Raw genomic sequence first — 9,934 nt, 5'->3', positions numbered from 1 at the left:
TTACGGCCCTTGAAAATTCTATTCTAATTGGGGAAGGGATTAGGCAGAGAAACAATTTTGTTGTCCAGTCCTTAAAAGATTTTAAGAAGACTCTAAGACTTCTGAAGAAACAAGCTTCTTTAATGGCGATTTAAGGAAAATTTTATCTTAGAGCATTTTAGCAAGATGCATCTACAGTATCGGACAAATTAAATTTCGTCATTGCTTACACCAGCAGACCAAGCACTGTTCATGAATAGTAAAAACACTATTCACACTTTTTTATCTTTTTGAAATCCGGGGCTGATGTCCGGCTCTTTCTCTTTTCTATTTATTGTTGGAGTTTCCAACTCCTTAGAACAGACTTTTTCGAGGCTTTCTCTCTCTCTTTTTTAATTCCTCTCTTGTATAATTATCGTGTGAAATTTTAGTTGGTTTGAAGTTCTTGGTGTTCTTTAAGGTACATTTGCTTTCATCCTCAGTCTTTTATTTATGGATGTCCTCAGTAATATCCTATGTGTGTTTCTAAAAGATCCAATAGGATACTATTGATATATTAAGTACGATCTTGTTTTACTATGGTATTAGAGCCATGTAAGTAATGTATGTTTTGTTCTTAAGTCGTGATTTAATACATTTCAATTGATGATGAATATTTTCAAGAATCATGATACTGTTAAAAATAGTATGACTCAGGAAATATGATGTTCCTGAGAATCTTGATTTATTAAATAGATGGACTATCCCAATTATTAAACCTAATATGGTTTATAAACTTGGTACTTTTGAAAAATTAGGGTTCAAACAAATTGTTAAAACCACTGAATCTTCTATACCTCTTCATGATTCTGAAATGGTTATTAAATTACTTAGTAAAAATGATATTTTACCTTTTAAAAGAACTCATAAATTCTTACATATTGGTTGTGTTCAAGTTGCCTTTAGGCCACTTACTTTGAACGGATTACCAGAAAGTTTCCTTGCTACCCTTAGAGATGGTAGAAATCTTAACTGGAAATAATCCCTTTTGGGAATTATTGAGTCTAGCTTAGCTTTAGGACCGGTCTATTTTGATGCCTATCCTAATTTATCCCTATCCTTATCAGATAGTAATATTCTTGAATCATTAACATTAAATGTTAAAACTCATGGTTATAATTACATACCTGGTACTGAAATTATGTGTATTTGCTATCGTATATATTATAAACCTTTATTTACACTTAATCCTATGTGTAAAAGAATTGAGAAAGATAATAATGAAACTATCTTAATTGTAACAAATTTTAGTAAATCGAACGTTACTACAAGAAGATCTATTAAATGGGAAGAAATTATTTTCCCTGAAAACTGGATTTTAGAACAATCTATTCCGATCCAAAGATCCCTGTTATTAATAGCAACTTTCAACACATCACTCAAAGTAATGATGGAATCATTAATATTGGTTTTAATAATTTACGAAGACATTCGACTTCTTATTCCGGATCTAAATCCAGCCACTAAATCTCTCCTTTAGATTATGAGGTAGATCTACCTTGTACCTCTAGAGCTTCTACTTCTGCTTATCGAGAAGATACATTTAAAAATAACAATTATGAAAGAATCATTATTAATGAAAACAACATCATTCATAAAGATGAGATTGATCCCGAAACAATTTCGGATTGTAATTTTAAGATTTAAATGGATTTTAAAACCTTTCTTGATTTCTCTAAGGGCTCTTCGATAAGAGCTCAGATTAATGATGAATTTAATAATCCCAAATGGGATTATTTTAGAATTTGGTATTTTAAATCCTTTTCAAAAACCGATTTAGATTACTTTGTTAACAGATTTTATAAATTATGCACTCATCATAATGAAGTTACCTATTATGTTCCTTGGTTCATAAAAACCTTTTACATTAATCATGTTTTGGTTATTGAAAGAGATTTTAAAATTATCTCTTGTGAAATACAGAAATCTGTCCACCCTCCTCATGTTCCTTTTCAAATTGAAAAAAATGATAGAGTTTTTAATTTTCTTCCATTCTCTAAAATTATTGAAAATGATGTTCTACAAGTTACGGTTAAACATATCAATTTAGTGATTGAGCAAAATAATTTTTGCAATCTTTATCTTTCGACTATAGGTGAGGAAATTATATCTTTACATGATAAAATTGACAAAATTTTATCCTAAACTAAGACTCAGACTAAGTCTGATTTACTTGATAAAAGTACCATTGTTTAGACTGTCTCTTCTATACAGTCTCCTGTTGAATTAAACAATTTCAAAATTGAACCTTCTGTTTCTGATTTTGAAAAAATCATTTCTAGTAAATTCAGTAAATTAAATATTTCTACTTTAAATTGTGATTTTGAAGAAAGTCATGGCACTAGCTCTACAAAATATGACAATACAAATAGTATTAATAAAATGAGATGGGCCGATAAGCCCAATCCGTCTAAATTCTATTATAATAGACCAACTCCTATGGATGTTCTTCATGAAGAACAAGAAAACTTCTTCAATACTTCCTATTCGGGAAAAAGCATCTATGAATGGAATATTGATGGCGGTAGTGATAAACATATTTTTACTCAATGCCATCATATGCTTATGTATAGTTCTGCTTGCAGAATTAGTGGTAACAATGATTTACAAACAGCCCAAGGTTGTTGTATTGCTAATGACTTTCTTATTGCTGAGGATATTACTAGTCAAATGATTATCGGCCTTCCATTTCTTTATAAGATTTATCCTCTTACATTTATTGACGAAACAGGAATTACATGTACTTATAATGGTAAGCCTATTTCTTTTAAGTTTATCACTAAACTTATTCATAAGGTTCTTAACTCTATCCAAGATCAAATTGATTTTAAAAATTGTCAGGTCAATTTTCTCAAAGAAGAATTTAACTCACTAACTATTGAAGATAGATTGAAAAATTCAAAACTTCAAGATAAAATTAAGCTTTTATATAATAAATTCTCTATTGACATTTGCAATGAATTCCCTAATGCTTTTTGGGATAGAAATAAACATATTGTTTCTCTTCCCTATGAAGAAGGATTTAAAGATAGTCAAATTCCTACTAAGTCTAGACCTTGCCAGATGAACTCAGAATATTTAGAGTTATGTAAAAATGAAATATCGTTTATTACAGAAGAAACATATTTCCCCTTCCAAGTCCCTTTGGTCTTGTACTGCCTTCTATGTTAATGAACATTCGGAGCAAGAACGAGGAGTTCCCAAATTAGTTATTAACTACAAACCTCTTAATAAAATTCTTAAATGGATTAGACACCCTATCCCTAATAAAAAAGATCTTCTTTACAGACTAGTCAATGCTCTTATATTTTCAAAATTTGATTTAAAATCAGGATTCTGGCAAATACAAATTAATCAAACTGACAGGTATAAAACTGCCTTCAATGTCCCTTTCGGTCATTACGAATGGAATGTCATGCCTTTTGGCCTTAAGAATGCTCCTTCTGAGTTTCAACAAATTATGAATGATATCTTCTATCCGTATAGCGATTTTATCATTGTTTATATTGATGATATTTTGGTTTTCTCTAAAGACATTGAGATGCATTTTAAACATCTTGATATGTTTAAAAACTTAATCATAAAAAATGGTTTAGTTATTTCAAAACCTAAAATGATTCTTTTTCAAACTAAGATAAAATTCTTAGGTCATACTATTGAAAAGGGAAACATCATTCCCATTCAAAGAAGTATTGAATTTGGAAATAAATTTCCTGATATTATTACAGATAAAACTCCGTTACAAAGATTTTTAGGAAGTCTTAATTATGTTTCTTCTTATATTATAAATCTTGCTAACGATTCTGCTATTTTATATGATAGGCTTAAGAAGAATCCTTCTCCTTGGAGTGATAATGACACTAAGGCTGTTATTAATATTAAGGAAAAAGTTAAAAACATCCCGTGTCTTATGCTTGCTAACCCTTTGTGGGAAAAACACGTTGAAACTGATGCCTCAGATTTGAGGTATGGGGGTATTTTAAAACAAATCAACCCTGATAATAAGATTGAATACATCATTCGATTTTATTCCGGTAAATGGAATAATGCTCAAAAAAATTATTCTACTACAGCTAAAGAAATTCTTGCTATTGTTAAATGTGTCCTTAAATTTCAGGATGATTTATACAATCAAAAGTTTACCATTAAGACTGATTGTATAGCAGCTACTTTTATGCTCTTTAAAGATTTTGAACATAATGTCTCTAAACAAATGTTTCAAAAATACTGCCAAAAAAAGAATTTTTGTAAATACCGGCAGTTTTTACTAACCTTTTCGGGGGGCTGTTTCTACTATGTTATGCTCATAATTTGAAAATGGTTTCTTCATTAAACTCTTAGATATTGTTCTTGGCTTTAATTTGGTATATCCTTAGTTATTTTTCGAGATATATATAGCATGTTATTATTTTTCAAATAAGTTGTACCGGAAATAAATTTTCTATGTTCGACAGTTCTGTTATGGGCTGGTTTTTGGAAATTCTGCTATTTTTGGTTCAGAATCAGGGGTGAAAGTCTTCTGTGAACTCGAATGAATCAGACGCAGGTGCAGGCTCGAATGAATCAGGGGAATTCCCGTCCGAGTAACTACTTTGTTTATATTTGTAAAATAATGGTTTGAATTAAGTTCCCAATAATCGCTGCAGGTAATATATAAATATATATATATATCAGCGTTTGCACTTATTAGTTTCGTAATACTCTAAGATAGAAACAACTGATATAACAATTGCGACTTTTGTACTGTACCTTGCTATACGTAAGGGTGTTGATAAATAAATCGCACGTACTTTTTTGAATGCTAGATTGATTAGTAAGAAAAGAAAAATAAAAATAGACAGGTTCTTTCAATTATAGTTTGACAAACGCTTCAAATAGAAGGCGGGCGTCACAACCCTTGAAGCGTGAACCGAATGAAGACACGAGAAGATGGCTAGCTGCTCTTCCCATTACAACTTATCCAACCTTTTTTCTGATCCGAAATTACGGGCGTTCTCCGACTTTAATATCTCCATGATTATAGACTGGATGCACAATTCCTTTTTGCAGATAGTATATCCTCGATTTGTGAAGTTTCTGTCAAAATTTCACGTCCATCCGATCACCGGTTGATTAATGGGGAATTTTCTCGTCGGACTGCGCAGAAAATTCGATAGCAGTTTTTCAGAATTGCCTTCTCGCATCACCGGATTGTGGCGGCGCGTGGGTACGACCCTGGTGGCGGCGTTGGCGGCATAATAATCTTCCTCCTCTTAGGTTTCACTTCATATATTCAATCCACCATCCATGCAGCACTAGATACGTGATAGGCTAAGTACAGCGAAGATGAATGAAGGAAAAAGGAAGATGCCGATGCGGCGGCGACTGGCGGCGGCTAGTGGCGGAGGTAGGGTTTCCGCTACAAGGTGGATGGCCGATGGAGAGAGAGAGGCTAGGGTTTCAAGATTCTGATGTCTCGTTTTTTGTGCTTTTTTGTTGTGTAGAGATCTCTAGATTGAGGGAGTTCAGTGAACTCATCCACTTATGAGCACCAACTTATGTATGTCGATGTCACAACACCGTTCACTGATGAGACACTATACACATACACTAAGTGCTAGTCTCGAATGGGAAAGGCCGATATCCTCATTAGTGGCGTAACCCGTTGACTAGGAATTATGTTTAATAGTTACTATACTTAACTAAATAATCTCACGATTCTACTAGATCTATTTATAGTAATTAAGTAACTGTAAGGACTATATTTATGCTTATGCAAGGGACAAAGATATAGAATGCCAAAGGGGTTATTTATCATTAATACGAAATAGATTATTTACGAGTAGCGTGAGAAAACACAACAATTAGTTGGCTCTTCGATCACCCACTTGACCTAAAGACAACTACTCATTACCTAAGTCCCATCTACTCTCGATGTTTCTCATGAACCGGTATAGTAAAGGCTATGTTCAGGGATCTAATACGTTGTCTACCGAGGCAACTCTCTCGAACCAAAGTTCGCCACTATTAATTATCTAACCATTGAGATAATTATGATTTAGTATATGCTTGGATTTCAGATGAGACTTATTGAAATCATACATTCAACATTTGAATGTAATTTCGAATCCAAACTGCTACATTTGCGTCATCTAATGCCGCAATATGTTAAGCTTCGGAGGTGAAATCGGTCGTCATGTTTCACTTGGAACTCATACGACACCTCATTAATAAGCATGAATATAAATCCCGACGTCCTTTTTGAGTTGTCCACTTCCGATTGAAACACTAAAGTCGCCGATCGACTTTGTTTTCAATTTGGAATCCCCATAGACTATATATGAACAAGTCCTTACTACTTCGCAAGTAGTTAAGGATTTGTTTCATAGTTATCCAACTAACTTGGTTGGGGTTAGACTGATATCTACGGTGACGCTTCACTGCATACATTATATCATGTCTATAATATGAATTGGGATAACTAAGCGACCTCTTCTATTTATCTCTATATATACGTATATTCTAATACGTATGAAGCTTATCCCATATTCATTTATTGAGAAATGTTAGGACAATCCTGCTTTAGTTGAAGGCAATATCCCTACAACATTCCTAATGAGTAGAATGCTATCAACACAAAGCACTGGGAAACATAATGGCACTCCCACTAACCTTCTTATAAACTTAAGGCTCTTTTGGAATTCATTACTAAATCAATTGCTTGATTTTTTGTGTCGAATCGAACATTCCAATTTATGGGATGCTAGGTTCAATCCATAAATGGATCGCTGGAATTTTTCAAACCTTTTGCTAATTTCCAGAAGATATGAAGCCTTTCGGCTGCACCACTCTGATTTCCTCAATCTCGCCATTGAGGAAGGTGATCTTCATATCCATTTTCCATATCATGTAGTCATACTACGCATAAATGGCTAGCAGAATCCTAATGGAATTATAGCATAGTGTTTCGTGAAAAGTTAACTCACATACAACCACTTGTCTTAGAGTATAACTCATTTCCACGTATCTAGCTTTATAGGTCGATACATTTTCATCTATTCCAACTTAAAGATTATAGATCCACCTACATCCTATGGGAAAGATTCCTTTAGGTGGATCCATTAAGGTCGATACCTTGTTGGAGTACATGGAATCCATTTTGGATTTCATGGCGTTAAGCCAATGTCCCTTACTGCATCAAATACAACCATATTGAAGGTTCTTTGATCACATCTCTCGTCAAATTCATTTTGACTACCTTCGATGAGGGTTATTGAGTTCTCTACGGATCCTTTCAAATCGACACATAGATGGTTGAGAAGGCACATTAATGGGTTATTTGATTTTGATTGTCTCTTGTTCTATTTATGGTGTTAGAACTTCAATTCGTGGTTCTCGAATTTCTTCAAGTTCTACCATACACCTATTCTATCGCATAGAACCTTCTTCATTAAGAAGGTGGCATTTCCCGAGACAAACAATTTTGTTTCAAGGGATAGTAGCATGAGTATCTAAAACAATTTTTGAGATACCACAAGAAATGGCATAAGTTGGATCAACTATTCAACTCGTCTCCCACTATCCACTTCATGTAAGTGGATTATCGGGAATGCCAAAGTTCATATGGTGTGGAACTAGCTGCTTTGGTGTTAACCCTATTCAGCAAATACGTGGCGGTATGGAGTGCATGACCCTATAAGTACGCCGGTAACTTAGTGAATCACGTTCTCTTTTAGATAGTCGATAAACTCATCATTTAAGTATTTTCCACTATGATCGGAACGTAGTTTCTTAATACTTCGTATCTGTTGGTTTTCTACTTCGATTCAGAAATCTTTGAACATTTCATAGATTTCAAATTTGTACTTCATCAAGTATACGTAACCATACCTTGAGTTATCGTCGGTAAATGTTACGAAGTAGTTAAAACCACCCCTCGCACTAACATTTAGTGGATCACACACCTCTGTATGGATCAAATCCAAGAGACCTTCAGCATGCTCCATTTGACCCTTAAATGGTCATTTAAACATTTTTCTTTTCAAACAAGATTCACAAGCCCGCAGTGAGTTCACATCATCCAACATGAACAATCCCTCACATGCAAACTCATTCATTCGTCTTAAAGAGATATGTCCTAATCTAACGTGCCAAAGTTGTGTTGGGTTATCTTCTATATTGAGTTAAGGTAAAACGAAAAACACATCTTTCTAAGAATATTTCCGATGAAGACACTTCGTGCAGTTTACAGAGCCCAATGGTCTGTCTTTCCACATTGGAAGCAAGCATCACTTATATGCTTATTTTTCTTATCCTTGCGAATATTCGAATCACCCCCTAGTCTATTGTTTGCTCGACTAGAAACTATTTTCCTTTTAACCTCTTCTTCCACTTTGATCTATTCTTAGAGAAAGATATAGAAGGTGCCAACGCCAAAACAAGCGTTTCTTCCTTTATAATTCACTTGTATTTCAACATGTTGACCAACTCTTTCAGAAAGAGATTCAACCATATTCCTATTGAAATTAATTGTGAACGTTTTATAAGAGGTAGTTAGTGATAGAAGCATGAGATTCACCGAGAACTCTGGTGGGAGAACGACATTGTGGTCACGCAACTTCTTTGGGAGCGAGTGATCTTAAACCATGCTCATGGATGGAGTCCTTTCGCATAGCCTAAGAACATCAACTCTTTAGTTGTCACAAACCTCATTGTCATAATGCTCTCACCACACACGATCTCGAACTGAGACTTTGTGTCAACAACATAAAGATGATTCTCATAGTTCTTTGCTAACTCGTGTGACTAGATGCTATCATATAGTATTTTGTCATAATGGACACCCTTCTTCCACTTCTAATAATTGGTGGTCTCCTAGTGAGTCGAGTTATCATGAAGTTTGGTTGGGTTATATTTGAGTATGCACAATTGCTCTTGGATCAAAAGCACCAAACGAATGTTTATTGAGCCAATCAAGGTAATTGTTACCATTGAGTTTTATTGGTGTCGAGAATTGACGATAAGGGATTCTTAACATTTATACTGAAAAGCTTTGAGTAGACTTACATAAAAGATAATTCATTATAAATGATTAAAATTAAAGATTTGGACTTTTATCATTTAATTGTACTCCAACTAAATTTTATCGAATTCCACTACCCTCTAGCAGACAACCGAGAAAACTTATTTTTCTTTTAATGGGCTTTAGGTTCAATAGGCAAATGTAACCCGTAGTTAATCTAGCCCGATTACATTTGTCCAAAGGTAGATCTCCATCAATCATATCGCTATATGACCCTAAAGATATATTTTACTCACACTTGATAATGACCTAAGTTAATCTCGCGAATTCAAAATCTTCGTGTGTCAAGTCTAACCTACCAATCAAAGATGCTCATAGAACTGATTATACCAAACTAATGCAGCCCCTGGTTAATCTAGCTGACCACATTAATCTAGCATAACCCTTTCTATGGGTACCTTCATCATTATGTCAATTAAATTACAGCTTACCCTACTATAGTACTCCCCGCTAACACGGCTTACCGCACTATTGCAAGGGGCTACACATAATTTAACCGTTGGTAGAAGGAAAGAAAAATTCAACAGATTGGTTTTTCTTTATAGCTTTAAATAATTCTTAATAAATTAAGAATGACGGATTTATTATTGTTTTGTTGTTATCTCATCAGGTCTATTGGATTCCTACAACTATGTTCTCTAAAGGTATATGGAAACGCATATTGACCAAAGAGGAACATTCGATCTAAATTATGATTAATTACAATAAATAATTATGAGGATTTGTTTCAAAATAATTAAAGGACCTTAATGAACATAAATCAGTCAAATAAGATGAATGTACAATTAATTAAGTTGAAGTATAATCACTATTATACATGTGTTATATCAATGAAATTAATTTAACGTTTAAATT

The sequence above is a fragment of the Erythranthe guttata genome, chromosome 4, assembly GCF_056151865.1.
Source record: "Erythranthe guttata isolate IM_541 chromosome 4, IM_541, whole genome shotgun sequence".
Lineage (NCBI taxonomy): Eukaryota > Viridiplantae > Streptophyta > Magnoliopsida > Lamiales > Phrymaceae > Erythranthe > Erythranthe guttata.
This window is presented reverse-complemented; position numbering follows the sequence as displayed.